At 39.5% G+C, this 21,428-nt stretch overlaps 1 protein-coding gene across 11 annotated transcripts in view; it reads left to right on the plus strand.

The window, feature by feature from the left end:
• Positions 1-21,428, plus strand: part of CRACD (capping protein inhibiting regulator of actin dynamics) — a 252,420-nt gene that overhangs the window by 92,185 nt on the left and 138,807 nt on the right. For 8 of the 11 annotated variants that reach the window (XM_064584524.1, XM_064584522.1, XM_064584527.1 and 5 more), the window contains one exon: positions 10,367-10,446. The exons of 1 other annotated variant lie outside the window; for it this stretch is intronic. The gene's annotated coding sequence lies outside the window, so the exon portion shown is untranslated. Of the gene's footprint in view, positions 1-10,366; positions 10,447-12,234; positions 12,265-21,428 lie in introns of all 11 variants that reach the window. 2 more of the 11 variants (XM_064584526.1, XM_064584525.1) reach the window with 1 other exon arrangement.

The raw sequence follows: 21,428 nt of genomic DNA on the forward strand, positions 1-21,428 counted from the left end.
GGTACTGGGGGGTGGAGAGGAGAGTGTCCTTGGGAGATGGAAGAGCTTGTGGAAAGACCTGAAAGTGAACACATGGCGCTTCTGAGAAAAGGAAAAATGTTCAGTAGGACTGGAGCAAGAGTAGGAGAAGGGGAGAGTTGAGAGATGAGGCTAGAATGCTTCCCAGAGGCCAAAACTCGCAGAGCCTTTTAGAACATATCCAGAGGTTTGGACTTTCTTCTTGAGATTAACGGGGACCCACTGAAGGATTTTAGAGAAGTGACATGATCAGATTCCTTTATTAGAGGAATCTCACTTGTTGGCTAAATAGGGAAGCAAGAATGGAGCCAGACCAGTTGGAATGTCATTGTGGTAATCCTAGAGAGGGATAACAGTGGTGAGAACCAGAGTAACTGGATGCCAGAGGAGTAGAAAGCTCTTCTGTTCTAAGAAGATCTAATAGATTTTGACTGTACTTGGGCCACAGCCTATAAATGGGGTTTAAATCATATATTTTTGTATTTCTTTCATGGTTATTAGATTATTCCTTTTTCTACTTCTTTCTGAGTATGTTTTTGGTAATGCATATTTTTCTTAAAAATCATCCATTTTGTGGATGGATACAAAGCTTATATACAATTCTCTTGCCATTTTAACCTCATCCATATATGTTATATCCCATTTCTCATTCCAGATGTTTCATATTCATATTTTCTCATTTAGTTTTGGTTATACACACCAGAGATTTACCTGTGTCAGCCAAGTGGGTATTCCGTAGAACATTATTACAAAGAATGCTCACAAGTAAGTCTTCATGCCTAAGTAAGTTTGTGAGACTGGATCATACTACTTAAAACAGTTTACAGGCTTTAGGACTTTTCGGTCTTTAAGATTTATTTATTTATTTGAGGGGGGTGGCAGAGGAAGAAGGACAGAGAGATACCTTAAGCAGACTCCCCACGGAGCACAGAACCCAGTGTGGGCTCAATCCCAGGACCTTGAGATCATGACCTGAGCCAAAATCAGGAGTGGGCTGCTCAACTGACTGAGTCACCCAGGTGCCCCAGGACTTTTCAGTGTTTTTTTTTTTTTTTTTAAAGATTTTATTTATTTATTTGACAGAGAGAGACACAGCGAGAGACAGAACACAAGCAGGGGGAGTGGGAGAGGGAGAAGCAGGCTTCCTGCTGAGCAGGGAGTCTGATGCGAGGGCTCAATCCCAGGCCCCTGGATCATGACCTGAGCTGAAGGCAGATGCTTAACGACTGAGCCACCCAGGCGCCCCGGACTTTTCAATCTTTAATAAACTAATGTGCATTATGAATTCTTAAGTGGAAGATTTTTTTTAAAAAGATTTATTTATTTATTTTTTTAGAGAGAGAGAGGGAGAGTGCAAGTGAGGAGAGGGGTAGAGGGAAAGAATCTCAAGCAGACTCCCCAGTGAGTGTAGAGCCTGACTTGGGGCTCGGCTCTATCTCACGAACCTTGAAATCCATGACCTGAGCCGAAATCAAGAGTTGGAGTCTCAACTGACTGAGCCACCCAGGTGCCCCATTAAGTGGAAGATTTAGTGTGCAGTGTTTTTCATTTTTGCCACAAAAGGTTTTTCTCCCCACAGTGCACCTATCAATATCTCCTAGAATGACTGTTCAGTGGAATACTTCGATGATTTCAAAGAACCAGCTCTTAGTTTTATTTATTAATTCTATCTTTGTTTTCTAAATCATTAATGTAAGCTTTTTTATTGATTATTTTTCTCTACTTTTCTTTTGATTTATTTTGTTACTCTTTTTCTAGTTTCCCTAGAGTTAAGTGCTTAGCTTATTCATTAATAGCTTTCAGGGTTATTTTAAGAACATTTTAAGGCTATTAATTTTCCTCTGCAATGTAGTTGTGATTGTATCCTATAGATTCTAGTATGAATCCTCTATTGTTAATTTCTGAATAATGTGTAATTTCAGGTTTGATTTCTGTTTTGACCCAGGAATTATTCAAAAGAATGCTTTTTAATATCCGGTGATTCATTAGACTTTGCTTGTGATTTTAGTTTATAGTTGATTAGATATAAATGTATTCAATATTTTATTATTCTTCTGTAATAAGCATGATCAGAGAATATTTTATCTAATTGTAATATTGCCCCTCTTAGTTTTCTTTTTGCATTTTTCTGATATATATTTTGCCCAGAACTTTTTTTTTCAAAATTTCTTTGTGATTTTTCTCTTGTGTATTTCTTGTCCCTGATACATGATAAAATTTTTTTAACCCACGCTGAGGGTCCTGCTCTTTTAATAGAGGAACTTAATCCATTTACATATATGTTGCAATGATATATTTGATATATTTGTTCTTTTTTATCGGCTTTATTGAGATACCGTTCACACATATAATTAATTCATTCAAAGTTTATAATTCAGTGGTTTTTAGTATATTCACAGAATTTTGCAACTATTATCACAATTTTAGAACATTTCATCACCCTGAAAAGAAACCCTGTACCCACTAGCAGTCATTTTCTTTTTTCCCTCAACATCCCCTCTTATCCCTAGTTCTAGGCAACTACTACTCTACTTTCTGTCTGTACAGATTTGCCTATTCTGGGCATCTTATATAAATAGGATCATATAATGGCTGGCTTATTTCACTTAGCATAACGTTTTCAAGCTTAATCCATATTGTAGTATGTATCAATACTTTATTCCTTTTTATTCCCAAACAATATTCCATTATATGGCTATTTCATATGTCATTTATCCATTCATCAGGGGATAGACATTTGGGTTGTTTCAACTTTTTGGCTATTTTAAATAATACTATATGAACATCCATGTACATCCTTTTGTGTGGACATGCACTTTCATTTCTTTTATATACCTAGGAGTGAAATTGCAGGGTCATATGGTAACTCTGTGTTTAACTTTTTGAGGAAATCACAGACTGTTTTCTAAAGTGGCTACACCATTTTACAGTCCCACCATCAATGAATGAAGATTTTAATTTCTCCACATCCTCATAAACTCTCCTTATTGCAAGTCTTTTTGAGTATAGCCATTTGGTATGGACTGAATTGTGTACCCAACCCTGCAAATTCATATGTTGAAGCCCCAGTCCCCCATTGTGACTGTATTTGGAGATAGGTCCTTTAAAGAGATAGTTAAGGTTAAAATGAGATCATGAAGATGGGGTCATTACCCAATAGGACTGGTGTCCTTATAAGAAAAGGAAAAGAAACCTGGGGTGCACATTCACAGAAAAAGACCATGTGAGGTCAAAGCAAGAAGGTGACCATCTGTAAGCCAAAGACAGAGCCTCAGGAGAAACTGTACCTGCCAACACCTTGATTTTGGACTTCCAGCCTCTAGAACTGTGTGAAAATAAAGGTCTGTTGTTTAGGCAGCTCCAGGCTGTGGTGTTTTGTTATGGCAGCCCTAGCAAACTAATACACCACCCTCGTTGGTGAGAAGTGATATCTCATTGGGCTTTTGGTTTACATTTCCCTAACGACTAATGATATTGAGCATCCTTTTTATTTGTCATTATCCCTTGCATATTTTATGTCTTCTATTTATTAGGATTTAATGTTGTTCCTATGTTTTCTTTCCTATCATTTGCTCAGTTGATTAGGTTCGTAAGTTAAATATCCTATTTCAATTGTAGTAATGTTTATCCTTAGATTTTATAAATGTATTTAAACTTATTTTTGTCCATGGCAAGAATGAAACAGTGAGATCCTTAGCGATCTTTTTCTCCTCTTCAGTACCACAGCTGCCAGCTCTCCTTCCTGTTCACTTGCCAGTGCTGCTAGTTGATCTCAACTCAATTTTCTATGTCCTAAAACTGATGAGAGTTACATAGGAGATGATCCCATTGGTGGATTGTAGTACTAATTTGGTAGGAAACATCTAGCTTTTAGAGAAGAAATACACAATTTTCAAACTCTCAAATCCTACAGCTTGAGATTGGTAAATCTTTTTTACTAATACTTTTTTTTTTTAAGATTTTATTTTATTTATTTATTTTTAAAGATTTTATTTATTTATTTGTCAGAGAGACAGAGAGAGAGCACAACCAAGGGCAGAGGCAGGCAGAAGGAGAAACAGGCTCCCCGCTGAGCAAGGAGGCCAATGCGGAACTTGATCCCAGGACCCTGGGATCATGACCTGAGCTGAAGGCAGACGCTTAAGGACTGAGCCACTCAGGCATCCCAAAGATTTTATTTTTAAGTAATTGCTACTTAATGTTGGGCTCAGATTTACAACCCCAAGATCAAGAGTCACATGCTCTACCAACCGAGCCAGCCAGGCACCCCCTTACCAATACTTTTTAAAGTTTCTTTTAAATGTTCTACATTTGTTTATCTGTAAATTTGGAAATAAAACTTCTGAAAACATGGGAAGTAAGTGGGATAATGTTTGAGTGAACAAAACTTAGAGGGTTTTTTTTTTTTTTGAGAAAGACATTACATAAATCCAAAGCCAATAAAGAAAATTAAAAGCTATGATTTCTTTTAAAAATACAATTGGTGGGGGACACCTGGGTGGCTCAGTCGTTTGAGTGTGGGACTCCTGATTTTGGCTCAGGTCATGATCTCAGGGTTATGAGACCCAACCCGTAGCCAGCTCCCTGCCCAGTGGGGAGTCTGTTTCTCTCCCTCTGCTCCTCCCCCTGCTCATGTGCTCTCTCTTTCTCTCTCTAAAATAAATAAACAAATCTTTAAAAAAATATATGTAAAATTAGCTTAGTAGAATTTTGTCAAGTACAAAAACATGGTTTTCAAAGTGAGTCTGAAATTTTATAGCTGCATATAATTTCTTCACATGAGGATGGGTTAGCCTGGTGATGGGTATTAAAGAGGGCACGTTCTGCATGGAGCACTGGGTATTATATGTAAACAATGAATCATGGAACACTACATCAAAAACTAATGATGTAATGTATGGGGATTAACATAACAATAACAAAATTTCTTCAAATGAGCTGTACATGGAACACTATCTCAAGTCCATTGGTCTCTTTGAGATTGCTGTAATATGCTTATACTCATTCTTGTTGTCAAAGTCATGCAAACCTCTTGCCTTTGGTTTCAATGTAAATATTTTCCTAATTCAAATGTCTTTAACGTCTTTTGCCTTATAATTGAAAACTCAAGCTCTCGGCTCTGATTGATGGATTAAAAAATATCTCAGGACATTACACAACAGTTTATGGTTCCATTAGAAATAGCAAATTGTTGAGCTAGTCAGCAATACTTATCAAGCCTCAATTTTAAAGCACCATACTAAATAGTATGGGAATTTTTTTTTTAAACGTGTCTTTTATTTTTTTTTAAGATTTTATTTATTTATTTGAGAGAGAGACACACACAGCAAGAGAGGGAACACAAGCAAGGGGAGTGAGAGAGGGAGAAGCAGGCTTCTCGCTGAGCAGGGAGCCAGATGCCAGGCTCTATTCCAGGCCCCTGGGATCATGATCTGAGCTGAAGGCAGATGCCTAACGACTGAGCCACCCAGGTGCCCCAATAGTATGGGAATTTATAGAGAAATCTCGTAAGAAGCCCAAATTCTAATAACATATATTGAAAAATAGAGAAAAATCAAAGCAATTCTTGAAAGCCCAGTTTAATGGCTAAATTTGCAAGCTTCACATGAGCCTGAATGAAGTCATGTCCCCATTTGTTAGTGTAGAAGTTAGATAATTTAGGAAGCTTCAGTTTATACATACGTAAAATGGAGAATATAATAATGGTACTGCCGCATAGGATGGGAAAGTTTAAATAGGGTAAAACATGTATATGTGCTCAATATGGTAGCTGGCAAATCGTAATCTTTCAGTAAATGTAAACAGTTGTTTTTAATAATTTTAAAATTGGGAAATATATATATTCAGAACGTACACAAATCATATATGTACACTTTAAGAAATAATGATAAAATGAGCACCAGTCTGATGGCAAGAAATGGAACACTGCCAGCATCCAGAGACCACCCCCACTCTCTGTGCATCTTCCCCACCCCCCATAACCCATTCCCTCTCACCTTCCCTGTCTTGACTTTTGTGACAGTTATTTCCTTACATTTCTTAAATTTTTACCACCTAAACAATGTGGTTTAGTCTATTTTGAACTTTGTTAAATGGCTGTATTTGCTTCTTTCAGATTCAACATTATATACGAGTCCATCCTTGTTGATGAGTGTTGCTCTAATTCATTCATTTTTGTTGTATGATATTTCACTATATAAATATCATAAACAATTTATTCATCTGTTCTATGATGAATATTTAATCTCTTTCCAGTTTTTGACTCTCACAAACAGTGCCACATGACCATCTTGGTACTCACATTTAGGAGATTCTGTAGGAATGCAGTCTCTGAGTCATAGGGGATATGATTTTTTCTAAAATGTTTTCTAAAATGATTGTTCCAGTCTTAACCCTCTCCAGCTCTGTATGGGGGTTTATGATACTTCATACCTTCACAAATACTTGCTATTGGTCAGTCTTTTAATGTTTACAATCTGATATGTAGATATATTATTGCAATTCATTGCTTTTTAAAAAAATATCAAACTTACAGAAAAATTGCAAGTATAGTACAAATAACATTTTCTTTCTTGAACCGTTTGAGAATAAGTTACTAACATGCTACCCTGTTGTTGTTGTTCTTGTGTGTGTGTGTATATTTTTTTAATCAAAGGATGATTGGGAGGAAGAAAGAAATCAGTTATTGCATTTAACATAGAAGTTTTGAGGGCAGTGTCAATTTAGTGCCCCCCAAAGAATGCTCCATTTCCTTTTAAAATTCAAGGCCGGGAAAACTTTGTTTTCCTGAGGTGTTCTAAGCCTTTTCCTTTCTACTAAAGAGAATAATGGGACTAATTGTGCCTCTCTCTTCATTTTGACCTCTCAGGGCCCTAAAGTCTAACTCAGAGTTTAATTATGGCATGCATATTTGTGTCTTTCATTTCAGTGGTCTTGAATTTCTACTCTCACTTAACGTTTTCCCTGTCTGGACTTCAAAATTTCTATTAATATTTTACTGTTATTTAGTTACAACATGTACTTGCTGAAAGCCATTCCAAACTTCCATGGAATGAGGCAAATTGTAAATAAATACACATGCATGCATGCATTCTTATAGTTGTAAAACAACTCCTAGAAAGGCCTCGAAATGTGGTTGTTGACAGTACAGATACTCTCTCTCTCTCTCTCTTTTAAAAGATTTTATTTATTTATTTGTCAGAGAGAGAGAGCACAAGCAGGGGGAGTGTCAGGCAGAGGGAGAAGCAGGCTCCCTCCTGAACAAGGAGCCAGATGTGGGGCTCTGTCCCAGGACCCTGAGATCATGACCTGAGCTGAAGGCAGACGCTTGACCAACTGAGCACCCCCAAATACTCTCTTTTCCCCAGATCAAGTAGAAATACCAAATGCTGTTTCTCTGTTGTTCCTATGGGATAAATATGTTCTTTAAAATGTTTGGATTATGCAAGTATAGCCTTCTGAAAATGAGTGGCCTGTTTTTGTGTTCTTTCAATTTGCGAAAATAGAGCTTTTGCCTGAAAGTCTCTTGGTCCTTATAGAAAATCCTATAAATAAATTGATGTCTTTTATAACTCCTTCGAAGGAGAGAACAAAGATCATCCAGCTCTTGCCTTCTTGGATAAAGGTAGACCTTGTTCGCATTCTGCTTGTTTCTCTCAGGAAAGGACATTTTGGGGAGCTATAATCATTTCAGCTCAGTTGGCAACTATTTCATTAGTATTTTGTAGAAGATGATAAATCTCTGCTTAAGACCCACAACTTGTCTACTTGATATTTGTTTTAGGTGAAAATAATACCTTATCTTTATGGCTGGCTATCACCTGTGTGATATGTCAACATGGAGAGAGAAGAATGTATATCAAAAGGTGACAGCAAACTGCCACATCCATCAGGGTGATGTCTCTTAACTGGCACCACCATCAATCAACACTTTAAGGATTCTGTCTGAATTCTAATTTTGCATATTGATGGAAGCTGGAGAACTATTCCAGGACAGATCCTAGCACACAACTTCTTTTTCAGTATTGTTATTTCAACTCCAGAGAAACACAAGCTTGTGCTCTCACTCCTCTGAACCTTTAAATGCTCTTTTCTCTACTCTTTTCTTGCTTCCCCAGCTAACTGACTCTTTCTTCATATTCACTCCAAAGTCATTTTCTTTTCTTTTTCTTTTTTTTAAAGATTTTATGTATTTATCTGATAGGGACACAGCAAGAGCGGGAACACAGCAGGGGGAGTGAGAGAGGGAGAAGCAGGCTTCCAGTGGAGCAGGGAGCCCAATGCGGGACTGGATCCCAGGATCGCAGGGTCATGACCTGAGCCAAAGGCAGACGCTTAATGAATGAGCCACCCGCCCCACAAAGACATTTTCTTTGTGGAACATTTCCCACCTGCCTTATGCAGAAGTGGTTACATGCTGTATGTGATGGGAGAGCAGTTACTACTCTATACTGTTGTAATAGCTCACCCCCTGGGGAAGGTAATCACTCTTAAAGTCCTGGCATAGGGGCGCCTGGGTGGCCCAGTCAGCTGAGCGTCTTACTCTCAATTTCAGCTCCAGTCGTGATCTTGGGGTTGTGAGATGGAGCCCCGCATCCCATCCGGCTCCTCACTCAGCAGGGAGTCAGCTTGAGATTCTCTCTCCCTCTGCCCTCCCCCCACTCGCACTCTCTCTAAAATAAAGAAATCTTAAAAAAAAAAAAGGTTCTGGTTTAAAGTTATCATGAAAAGGAAGAAAAAGTTATCATTAGTATCCACAGAGGAGAAAAAAAAGTCCTAGCACTTATTTCTGTATCTCTAGTACATTTTCTCCTGTTTCTTGAGGGAGAATCTGTTTAGGAAAGCTGGGCAAAATCTTTCTAAGCCTTGGTCACATTGTGCAAATGCAGTCATCACCAGTGCTAACTAGTTCCAGTAGCCTCTCCTCCAGCCTGCTGGGGACATAGTATCTCGCCTCTTATCCTTGATTTAAAAAATATTAAAATATTAAAATAACTTTCACTTATAAAAAATCTAGCAAAAATAGCCATACCAGAGAACTCATACCTAAGTCACTCCCATATTTTGATATTTTAAACATCCCGTAGTTTGAATAGGGTGAGGTTTCATACTATTTTGCTACCTGCTTTTTTAAAGCAAGCTACTTATAAAGTTCATGTTAATATGAACAGATTCTGCAGAAGACATATCCTCCTTCTGCAGAAGACAGGTGCTGCATGACAGATAATTAAGGACACCAGCTTAAAGTGACTGCGCTGAAACCAGGTTTGAATTCTGCTTTTGCCCCTTGGCAGCTAAGTGACTTTGGGCAAGCTGCTTAAACCTTGAAAACCTCAATTTCTTTACCAGTAAAATGAGGACAATTATGCCTGCTTTTCTCAAGCAGGCATAAATTGATTTGTAAAAATAAAATGATTTGATGTGCATACATGCAGAATGAGTTTTAGTGTGTTCACCTTTGCCTACCTGTCCTGCTTCACTCTCAGTACCCTCTGCCCCATGTACTCCTGTCCTTTGAACCTCCTGCAGTTTGTAAGGTAGACCAGCATACCAGCAAGTATTTTCTCATTCCCTTTTCTCCTGAAGATGTGCACTAGAGCAGGAGGGAGACATAGAGGACTCCAGACAAAAGCTTTATCTGGGGGGTCTGGATAGGGTAAGAAAACCACAGAGATATTCCTCATCCTAGATAAGATCTGTAGTTTAAAAAAAAAACCATTAATGTCTGTAAGGAAAATAATTAGCTGAAAAATGTTCATTATCCCTGGTAATTGTAATAATTAGTTCTCAGTCTTTGGATTTGTAGGGGTAACTCAGTGTGAGATGTTTGTTTTTATAGGAAGATAACAATAAAAGTGATTCCGTCAGGAAGTACTAAAATAGCATTTTGCTTTTGCATAAATTTACATGTTTTGGCAATGTGTAAAATTAGGAGGGACTGTGGAAAGAAAAAACTCTATTCTCTTCTGGCATTTGGAGATGAGAAAAAAGAAAGAGTCCCACAGATTGATGTAATTTGGGGCCTGATACTGTTACATATGTCCACCAGACTCCTCATACTGGCAAATGATATCTCTTCCTTTTTAAAATCTTGATACCTGGGACGCCTGAGTGGCTCAGTCGGTTAAGCGGCTGCCTTCGGCTCAGGTCATGATCCCAGGGTCCTGGGATCGAGTCCCACGTTGGGCTCCCTGCTCAGCGGGGAGCCAGCTTCTCCCTCTGCCTCTGCTGCTCCCCCTGCTTGTGTTCTCTCTCTGACAAATATATAAATAAAATCTTTAAAAAAATAAAATAAAATCTTGATAACTATTTTGTGATTTGGCACACTTCTGCTTATGTGTTCTTTTAGCTGATGTTAACCACAGCCTAACCAGAGGAGGTGAGACTACAAACACCTGCTTTGTTGAAAAGGACAAATTTGGATCAGAGGTGTGTAGGTTTTATTTTAATTTTTATTTTTAAGCTTGGATTTTTAAATTGTTTATATACCGAACTGTATAAATAATGAATATTGTTATAAATCTGTATCGCTTGCTGCAACAAAGATCTTTGCTGCACATAACTTTTTTCCGTATGTTAGATTATTTCCTAAAGATAAAGTCATGTATTTTTTAAAAATTTTTATTTATTTATTTGAGAGAGAATATGTAGGGGGGAGGGGAGAGAAGAAGACTCCCTGCTGAGCTGGGAGCCTGACAACCTGGGCCTCAATCCCAGAACCCTGAGATCATGACCTGAGCCGAAGGCAACCACTTAGGGCGCCTGGGTGGCTCAGTTGGTTAGGCGACTGCCTTCGGCTCAGGTCATGATCCTGGAGTCCCGGGATCGAGTCCCACATCGGGCTCCCTGCTCAGCAGGGGGTCTGCTTCTCCCTCTGCCCTCTTCCCTCTCGTGCTCTCTGTCTCTCATTCGCTCTCGCAAAAAAAAAAAAAAAAAAAAATCGAAGGCAACCACTTAGCCGACTGAGCCACCCAGGTACCCCAAGATAAAGTCCTATAAATGGAAAAACTAGGTTAAAAGAAATAAGTATTTTGTGGCTCAGAATGCAAACTGCCTTTCAAACTGTATTAATTTACATTTCCATTAACAATGCATTAGTCTTTGCAGTCTCCATCTGAATTCTTTGCTTGCTAATTTAATAAGCAAAATGTTAAATCTCATTTTGTTTTATTTCTTTGATTATAAGGTAAACGTTTTTCTGTATGTATCTTAATTTGTATTTCTTTTTGAAAAAAAATTATTAATGTTGCTTAACCTTATATCATGAAGTAACACTGTTTCTATATAAATGGGATAGCTTTCTTTAATGTTAAAGTCATTTCCTAGGCCTCTAGTACTGATTTTCTGGGACTATGTAAGTACAACCTTTGTGCTGACCTGCAGTGTAGGGAGACTGTAGCTAAGAGCACGGACGACGGAGCAGGTTGGCCTGGGCTTAAGCCCGGTTCTGCTGCTTACTAGCCATCCTTGGACCTATGTGTGCTTACTTAACTCAGGGCTTCCGTCTCCTCACCTGTAAACGGGAATGATAGTAATAGCGTTTGCCCACCTCGGTAGCTGTACGAGTTAAATGAGTTGGCCCACATAGCAGCTAGCGTATTGTAAGCACTCGATAACTGTGAGCTGTTAGCCATCCTTTGGAATGTAAGCTCCAGGAGAGGAGGCATCTGGCTCCTGTGAGCTGCTCTGTCACTGCCCAGCAGATGGTAGACTCCCAGTGGATGTTCTTGAAATGCTGGCTCTAGAAACATTTCTTTCTTTTTTTTTTTTAAAGATTTTATTTATTTATTTGACAGAGAGAGACACAGCGAGAGAGGGAACACAAGCCGGGGGAGTGGGAGAGGGAGAAGCAGGCCTCCCGCCGAGCAGGGAGCCCGATGCGGGGCTCAGTCCCAGGACTTGGAATCATGACCTGAGTTGAAGACAGACACTTAACGACTGAGCCACCCAAGCGCCCCTCTAGAAACATTTCTGAATGCAGTAATACATAACCTAAGTTACAGTGTCAGCAGTGGGCACGTTCTATTTTCCCAGGCAGTTTGAGGCAAAGATACGGGTCAGACTGAATGTAGCAGAAAGGGATGTATTTTACCTAAACTTCCTTCACACAGTGAAACAAGAACCTCTCAGGAGTTTGTGAAGAATGGCCAGACACTGCCATCTGGGTCCAGACATTCCAACTGCCTGACTTATGTTCTCTTTCCTCCCACTTTTCAGAGACCAGCCCTGCCCTGAAGTTCTCACCGGGTATGTCTTCGAGAGTAATCAAATGGAGTGCATTTGACCCAAATCACAATATAAGCTCCCATTCAGAACTTAGCCTGATCGGCAATTTATTGCAAGCTCTTAGTCCTATTTGTCTTTGCTTGAGGAATGCTCTATAACAGTTTGGACAGGCTTATTGAGGTCTAATTTACATACAGTAAACATTACCCTTTTTGAGGTACAGTTTGGGCCTGTGTATAGTCATGTTGACCATACCACAGTCAAAGTATAGGACATTTCCATCACTCCAAAGAGTTCCCTCACATCCCTTCCTCCTGGTCTCAGCCCCTGGCAACCACTGAAAAGAAATATGTCCCTGTAGTTTTGCCCTTTCCTAAATGTCATAGAAATGGAATCATATAGGACCTAGCCTTTTGTACTTCTTTCACTCAGCATAATGCTTTTGAGATTTATCCCTGTTGTTACATGTAGCAGGAGTTCATTCCTTTTTATTTTTGAGTGTATAATTGTTTGAACGATTTAAAAATTATCTTCTTTACTCCCTAAAAGTAAATGTCTGATTCTTCCTGCCTGTTTTTTTACAGACGCTCCATGAGTGTCAAAATGCCCATGAGATACACTCAGAGAATTTTTATAACTCAGAAAACCTAAATAACAGGAAGATACTGTGGATGTGTAATTTGCTGAGGGCATAGTGCAGTGTTTCTGAATTATACAGATTTTTTTCTTTCCCATCATGTTAAAAAAATGAAAATATAAAAGTTCTTTGGCCCCAAGAGAAAATGTAATGTAACATAAATTTTATTTTATTTTATTTTCATTTATTTATTTGAGAAAGATAGCACGAGTGGGGGGACGGGAGGAGCAGAGGGAGAGGGAGAAGCAGACTCCCCACTGAGCAGGGAACCCGACTTGGAGCTGGATCCCAGGACCCTGAGACTGTAACCTGAGCCGAAGGCAGACACCCAACCAACTGAGCCACCTAAGTTTTAAAAGTGCTTTATAAAAATAAAGTATGTGGCAATTAAATCAGATAAAATTTTCTAGTTATTAACATACAGGGATTCCTATGTGAGCAAAGAACAGATTGATTTATTTACTCATCTCCTTTGGGACTGATAAAGACCAAGCATCAGTTTAACATTAAAAAGTGACATTAAAGAGGGCACGTACTGAATGGAGCACTGGGTGTTATACGCAAACAATGAGTCATGGAACACTATCATCAAAAACTAATGGTGTAATGTATGGTGATTAACATAATAAAATTTTTTAAAAAGCAAAAAAAAAAAAAAAAAGAAATGACAGCCGAGTAAATGATAATATATATAAACTGTCTCATTAATTTTCACAACATCCATATTGTATAAGGGAAAATATTATTTAACAATATTTGTAGCTTTAAAATTGAGTCATTGACAGAGGTTAAATGTCTTACTCAAAGTCATATTATCTTTTTCTCATCTTCAAACTTTTTGAGAGCAGACTCATTTTATAAATTTCACCACCTTGTATGTACCTAGCATGCTCAATATATCAGACTGGCTGGATGAAACAGCATAATAGCATGGAGGTAAAAATATATGCCTTAGAGCAGGAGCTTGTTTTTGCAAGTAAATTTCATTGGAAGATAGCCATGCCCATTCATAAAAGTATTGTTGGGTACTTTTACTCTGTAATAGCAGAGTTGAATACTTGCATCAGTGACCATTTGATCCCAGAGCCTAAAATACATACCGTCTGGCCCTTTATAGAAAAAGTTTGCTGATCTCTGCCTTAGAATCATACTGTTCAGGTACAAATCTCAGTTCTTCCACTTTGTGATGCTGGGCAAGCTGCTTGATCACCCTAAGCTTCAGTTTCTTCATTTGTAAAATAGAAATCATAAGAGTAGCTATCTTAGGGACGCCTGGGTGGCTCATTCGGTTAAGCGTCTGCCTTCAGCTCAGGTCATGATCCCAGGGTCCTGGGATCGAGTCCCGCATCGGGCTCCCCGCTCTGCGGGGAGCCTGCTTCTCCCTCTGCCTTTCTCTCTATCTCTCATGAATAAATAAATAAAATCTTTAAAAAAAAAAAAAAAGAGTAACTATCTTAGAGGTATTAAAACTCAACCCCCTACCAAGACCAACAAATTAAAGAGAACTTTGGCTGATTGTTTCTAGATTGTAAACTGTCTATACTAGATTTTAAACTCAACAGGTCTAGAGTCTTGAATTCCTCATCTTAGTTGTCCCTAGTGAGACTTGGACTTGTTGGGCTTCAATAAACATGGCTTAAATGAAAGTAAAGTTGTATTAGGTGGGCACCTAGTGAAAAAAGAATTGTGAAGGTGAAATTTGAATGATTCTAAATGTCTAACAAAAAATGAAAAAATAAGTAAATTAAGAAGTGCTTATTCAATGGAGTATTTATGTGGGCCCTTAAAATGATGATAGTGAAGACAATTTAGTAACATGGAAAGATGCTTATCATAAAACATTAGCTTTACAAATTGAAAAAAGTTGGGGGGTGCCTGGGTGGCTCAGCCAGTTAGACATCTGACTCTTGGTTTCAGCTCAGATCATGATCTCAGGGTCATGAATCAAGTTCCGTGGGGGGCTTTGTGCTGCGCGCAGAGTCTGCCTGAGATATTCTGCCTCTCCCTCTGCCCCTCATGTGTGTGCGCTCGCTCGCGCTTTCTCTCCTTCTCTCTCAAATAAATAACCCTTAAAAAAAAAGAGTGGGAATACAGTAATGCATGTAAACTATAACTACAACTTTTTTTTAATTTTTAAAATTAAAAAATTTAATTCCAGTATAGTTAACATACAGTGTTATGTTAGTTTCAGGTGTACAATATATCAACAACTCTGTACATTACTCAGTGCTGATTCACGATATGTGTCCTCTTAATCCCCTTCACCTATTTCACCCATCCCCCACCCACCTCCTTTCTGGGAACCACCAGTTTGTTCTCTCTTTTTAAGAATTTGGTTTCTTGTTTGTCTCTTTTTTTTCTTTGTAAAACTTTTTTTTAAGGTAGAGAAAAGGGCCTTCAAGTAATGGTTGTCAAACTTCAGTTATAAATCTTGTAAGGCTAAGGCCCCATACTCAGAATTTCTTTTTTTTTTTTTTTTAAGATTTTATTTATTTGAGAGAGAGAGAGAGCATGAGTGAGGGGATGGGTAGAGGGAGAAGCAGACTCCTTGCTGAGCTGGGAGCCCGATGTGGGGCTTGATCCCATGACCTGGAGATTATGACCTGAGCCGAAGGCAGACACTTAACCGTCTGAACACCCAGATGCCCCAGAATTTCTGATTTAATAAGTGTGGGACGGTGCCCTAGAATCTGCCTATTTGACAGCATGTTTGATGATTGTGGTATAAACACTCCATCCACCAGACTTTAAGAATATTGTCTTGAAAGAACTATACCAACATAGTTTTAGTGACACTGTGGATAATTTTTTTCACTTCTTGATTTGCCTTTTGTGGTGATTGTTGTTACTAACTGCTTTTATGATGAAAAAAGGAAATTTTAAATTTACTTTAGACAATGAAATTATGTATATATTTATAAACTTTTAATTTTTAAATAAAAGTAATTCATATTATATCCATAGAGCTATTAAAAAGAACATGGTTGATCTATTGCACTGATATGCAGTAATCACTAACATATCTTGTTAAGGGTCAACAAATGTGAAGGATGGTATGTAGTATATCTGATTTTTATGTTAAGAAAAAGGAGAGGAGAAAGGGTGAGGACGTATACATATGTGGTTGTATATGCAAGGGATCCCTGGAAAGACCCAGAAGAAACTGGAACCATCCCTTCCTGGCCTTCCTTTAGATCAAGGGGATTCAGGAACACAGAAAGACTTTGGATCCTTCACATACATGGATAATTAGATGTGAGAGCTAGCCTGAAAACCTAACAATCATTTGTCAAATAGTTTCTGTAGGAAAAGACCATCAGCATTTCAACAATTGACCTTATAAACCAGCACATAAAACAAATCACGTTTTTTTTTTTTTTTTAAGATTTTATTTATTTATTTGAGAGAGAGAGAGAGAGCACATGAGGGGGGGAGGGTCAGAGGGAGAAGCAGACTCCCTGCTGAGCAGGGAGTCCGATGCGGGACTCAATCCCGGGACTCCAGGATCATGACCTGAGCCGAAGGCAGTCGCTTAACCAAATGAGCCACCCAGGCGCCAATCACATTCTTTTTTAAAAAAAGATTTTATTTATTTGTTTGAGAGAGAGAGAGCACAAGCAGGGGAGAGGGGTAGAGGGAGAAGCAGATGCCCCATGGAACAGAGAACAGAGAGCCTTATGTGGGACTTGATCCCAGGACCCTGAGATCATGACCTGAGCTGAAGGCAGACAGTTAACCAACTGAGCCACCCAGGCACCCAACAAATCACATTCTTTAAAAAAAGTTTTTATAATGAGATGACAGCAATTCAGTTACATCTTCAGGCTCCACTTTGCCCAGATCCATCAGAAGAATCACTGTCTATGAGAACTACAGCTTTATGAAATGTATCTCTTTTTTTTATGAAGTGTATTTCTTAAATAATAAGACTTGAAAGTAGAAATGACTCTTTGATCCATGGACTGCAGAATGGATTTGTGTTAGCAGGCATGAAAACAACATTAATCTCATTGTCCATCTCCATCAGAGATCTTGGGTGACCAGGTACATTGTCAATGAGCAGTCATATTAAAAGACATTTTTTTTTCCTGAGCAGTAGTCTTAAGAGTGGGCTTAAAATAGTCAGTAAACCATGTTGTAAACAGATGTGCTGTTATCTAGGCTTTGTTGTACCATTTCTAGAGCAGAGACAGTAGATTTAGCATAATTCTTTTTTTTAATTAAAGATTTTATTTATTTATTTGACAGAAACAGACACAGCGAGAGAGGGAACACAAGCAGGGGGAGCGGGAGAGGGAGAAACAGGCTTCCTGCTGAGCAGGGAACCCGATGCAGGCCTCGATCCCAGGACCCTGAGATCATGACCCGAGACGAAGGCAGTCACTTAACCGACTGAGCCTCCCAGGCGCCCCGTTTAGCATAATTCTTAAGGACCCTAGGATTTTCAGAATGGTGAGCATTAGCTTCAACCTAAAGTCAGCAGCTGCATTAGCCTCTGGCAAGGGTCAGCCTATCCTTTGAAGGTTTGGAGCCAGGCATTGACTTCTCCTCTCCAGCCAGGAGAGTCCTAATTGGCATCTCCTTCCAATAGAAGGCTGTTTGTCTACGCTGAAAATCTGTTGTTTAGTGTAGCCACCTTTATGAATGATCTTAGCTGGATCTTCTGGGAAACTTGCTGCAGCTTCTCCATCAGCACTTGCTGCTTCACCTTGCACTTTATGTTACGGAGACGGCTTCTTTCCTTAAACCTCATGAACCAACCTCTGCTAGCTTCACACTTTTCTTCTGCGCCTTCTTCACCTCTCTCAGCCTTCACAGAGTAAGAGTCAGGGCCTTGGACTAGATTAGGCTTTGGCTTAAGGGAATGTGGCTGGTTTGATCTTTTATCCTGACCACTAAAACTTTCTCTATATCAGCAAGAAGGCTGTTCTGCTTTCTTACCGTTTGTGTGTTCACTGGAGTAGTACTTTTAATTTCCTTCAAGAACTTTTCCTTTGCATTCACATCTTGGCTATTTGGTGCAGGAAGCCTTATGTTTCAGCCTTTGGCTTTTGGCACGCCTTCCTCACTAAACTTCATCGTTTGTAGCGTTTGATTTAAAGTGAGAGTCATGTGACCCTTCCTTTCACTTGAACGCTTAGAGGCCAGTGTAGGCTTATTAATTGGCCTCATTTCAGTATTGTGTCTCAGGGACTAGGGAGGCCCCAGGAGAGGGAGAGAGTTGGGGGCACAACCGGTTGGTGGAGTGATCAGAACACACACGACATTTATCTATTAAGTTCGTCATCTTCTAAGGGCACAGCTCATGGCCCCCTAAGGGGGACAGTTACAGTACTAAGATTACAGATCACTGACCACGGGTCACCGTAACAAAGATAATAATAATGAAAAAGTTTGAATTGCGAGGATGACCATAATGTGATAGACACGAAGTTTTGGATAAATGGCACTGATAGTCTCGCTCGACACGGGGTTGCCACAAACCTTCGATTTGTAAAAACTGCAGCCTTTGTCAAGTAAAGGGCAGGAGGACAGGGTGTGCCTGTACTCTCGAAGGGAAGGAGCATTGGCTGTCTGCTCAGAGCTGTACCTTCCAGAGTTGGTGAACAGGTGTACTGGTTCATGACCCCCTACCAGACTCATCCTTTCATGCCTGAACCCTAGGTTTTTCTCTAAAAATATAGGAAATTAATAGCCATTTATTCTCCAACTCTCAGGGAGGTGCAGTTTATTTCCTAAGATGTGCTTATAAACAGTTACCTTTGAGAAGTTGAAAAGAAAGCCATAGATTAGTTTACTCATCTGTAATTCGGACAACCAGCAGAAGTATGTATCTGGTGAGCTACTTTACTGCAAAGAATTGAATGAGTTCAGTCTCTGATACTCGGCTTCTGTTTGTACTTTCACTGAACAGCAGAACAAAAACCCCTCCCTTCCCCCTATTCTTCTTCCTCCTCCACCCTCCGTAATGGGATAACCTCCTGATGCCAACATTACAAACATAGAGGACCCTTCGTCTCTCACATGGTTTCTGGTTTGAGTGGAATGGTGGTTCCTGGTGGAATCCAATTAGCCATGAAGAGTGAGGCTCTTTGTGGGTCTTATGCATATGCTGTTGCTCTGTTGGGAGTGGTGATCTTGAATCACAGTGGTGGTGGGAATGTTAATTGGAAGGTCCAGGAAAAATCACATTTTTTTCTATGTTGGTCATTGAAAGTAAGGAAGGCTTGGATTTGAGACTCATCATGGATACTTGTGGGATACAAGGACACTGATTTGCCCAGAGTAGGCAATTTGTGATAGCGGGTGGTAGGTGTAAGTAATAGGAAGGGGTTAGATGGGTTAAGTGGGGCCAGGTTTAGCAGGGAGGTCTTGAATGACAAACTAGAAATTTATTCTGTGAGTAACAGGGAGTCATTGCATGTTTTATAGGAAGGGAGTAACTTAATGCAAGAAGAATTTCCCGAACTAATCTGGCAATAATATTTAGCGCATAGAGCAGAGGCTGACTAACTAAATAGTACGATATTGCAGCCAGTCAGGCATGAATAGATGAGAGCCTGGATTAGGATGGGGACAGAGAGAATAAAGAGACATTCAAGGAAAAAAAACAAGATTTTTAATAAACTAACCAGGCATGGAGAATAACGGCGAATGAGTAAGCGAACAACGGTGTTAGTCTTAGAAAAAACTGTGTTGTCATTACAGCTGGTAAGAAATAGATACTTGCTTTGCTTTGAACATTTATCAGAGACAGGGGGAAAAATATGTAGAGTTAGAAGCAATGAGGAAGATACAGTTATCAAGGAAACTAAAGAAACAAAATTTTAAATAGTGTCCAGTTAGCGTCGTATAATAGGGGGCTGCAGATGAGAGAGTGTTGAGTGTCAGGAAACATAGGAAGTAAGCAAAGGCTTTTATTTGGGAGTCACAGGTCATTGTTGACTTTCAGAAGTGCAGTTAGATTGGCAGGATCAGGAATGATTTGGAGGGTTAAGGAGAGAACACTGCTGAGATGATGGAGATAAAAGGTATAGACCACTTGCCTCTGAAATTTAATAGTGAAAAGAAGATGAGAAATGAAAATTAATACTAGCGGCAACCTTTCAGATTACTAAAACTTGTAGTTTGGCTAAGAATATCTTCTGTGCAGAGGAACAGTAGAAAATTCTAAGATCTGGAAGGGGGTTAGATTTCAACCCTTCAGCCTGACTCTATGGATAAAGCATCTGTGGAGATGTTTCCATGTGCTCATGGCTTTAGATTTCCCTCTTTTATAGCTCCAACCACACAGTGTTGGGCAGATCTCTTGCACCTACACATTCCCAGAAGTTCTGGTGGAACATAAGAGGCAGAGGAAGGCGGGAGGTGAAGGAGCAGAATTTCTGTTCTCCTCTTGCTAGTGCATGCATGTAGAGAAGAAAGGGAAGGAAGTAATTTATATCCTTTTCCCTCCAGCCTTGCAATATAATTTCATATCCAGCCAAAACTGGAATTTGGGGTTCTTGGCCCAAAGTCTGGATATTCCTACCAAACTGTGCTGTCAAATTGAAGGCCTTGAAGAAGGAGAAGAGTACCACAAGGCGGGTCCTGCTGTCCACTCTGAGCCACCCAAACTGGAGTCACAGCTTCTCTCTCCCTTTTTTAAAGTTATTAACGTATAGTGTATTGTTTCAGGGGTACAGGTCTGTGATTCATCAGTCTTACACAATTCACAGCGCTCACCATAGCACATACCCTCCCCAGTGTCCATCACCCAGCCACCCCATCCCTCCCACCCCCTCCACTCCAGCAACTCTCAGTTTGTTTCCTGAGATTAAGAGTCTCTTATGGTTTGTCTCTCTCTCTGATTTCATCTTGTTTCATTTTTTTCTCTCTTCCCCTTAAGACCTCTGCCTTGTTTCTCAAATTCTATATATCAGTGAGATCATATGAAAATTGTCTTTCTTTGATTGACTTATTTCTTTTAGCATAATACCCTTTAGTTCCATCCACATCATAGCAAATGTCAAGGTTTCATTTTTTTTGGTGGCTGCATAATATTCCATTGCATATATATACACCACATCTTTATCCATTCATCTGTTGATGGACATCTGGGCCCTTTCCATAGTTTGGCTATTGAGTCACAGCTTCTCTTGCCAATTGCTATTGGAGAATGGGTCGAGAATACACTGCTCAGAGTGACTGGGTTGTATCTGCATGCAGAGTGGAAGCTGCCCAAGTAGAAATCGAATTCCACCTGGCCCAAACCAGCAGCACAGTTACTACTCCCAGGCAGAAACTTTCTGAGTAATTCAGCTGTAGTTTCTCTGTTACAGTCTGTTCTCAAGTGACAAGTCATAGGCATCATGACTTGTAGAAGTAAATGAATCCTGGAGATGTGGTCCTGGCCCCTGGTCTTCCTCACTGCTGGACTGATAGCTTGAACTACAAGCATCTGACTCTTAGCACTTGTTTTAGGGTGGACCCCCACAGACAGCAGGGGCTGGGGAATATCCTATTTGTGGCCAAGACAAAAGGAAAAAGTCTATTTGTCAACTTGTTC

The sequence above is a fragment of the Mirounga angustirostris genome, unplaced genomic scaffold (genome assembly GCF_029215605.1).
Source record: "Mirounga angustirostris isolate CCGP_5_RB_7025 unplaced genomic scaffold, mMirAng1.0.hap1 SCAF_2, whole genome shotgun sequence".
Taxonomy (NCBI): domain Eukaryota; kingdom Metazoa; phylum Chordata; class Mammalia; order Carnivora; family Phocidae; genus Mirounga; species Mirounga angustirostris.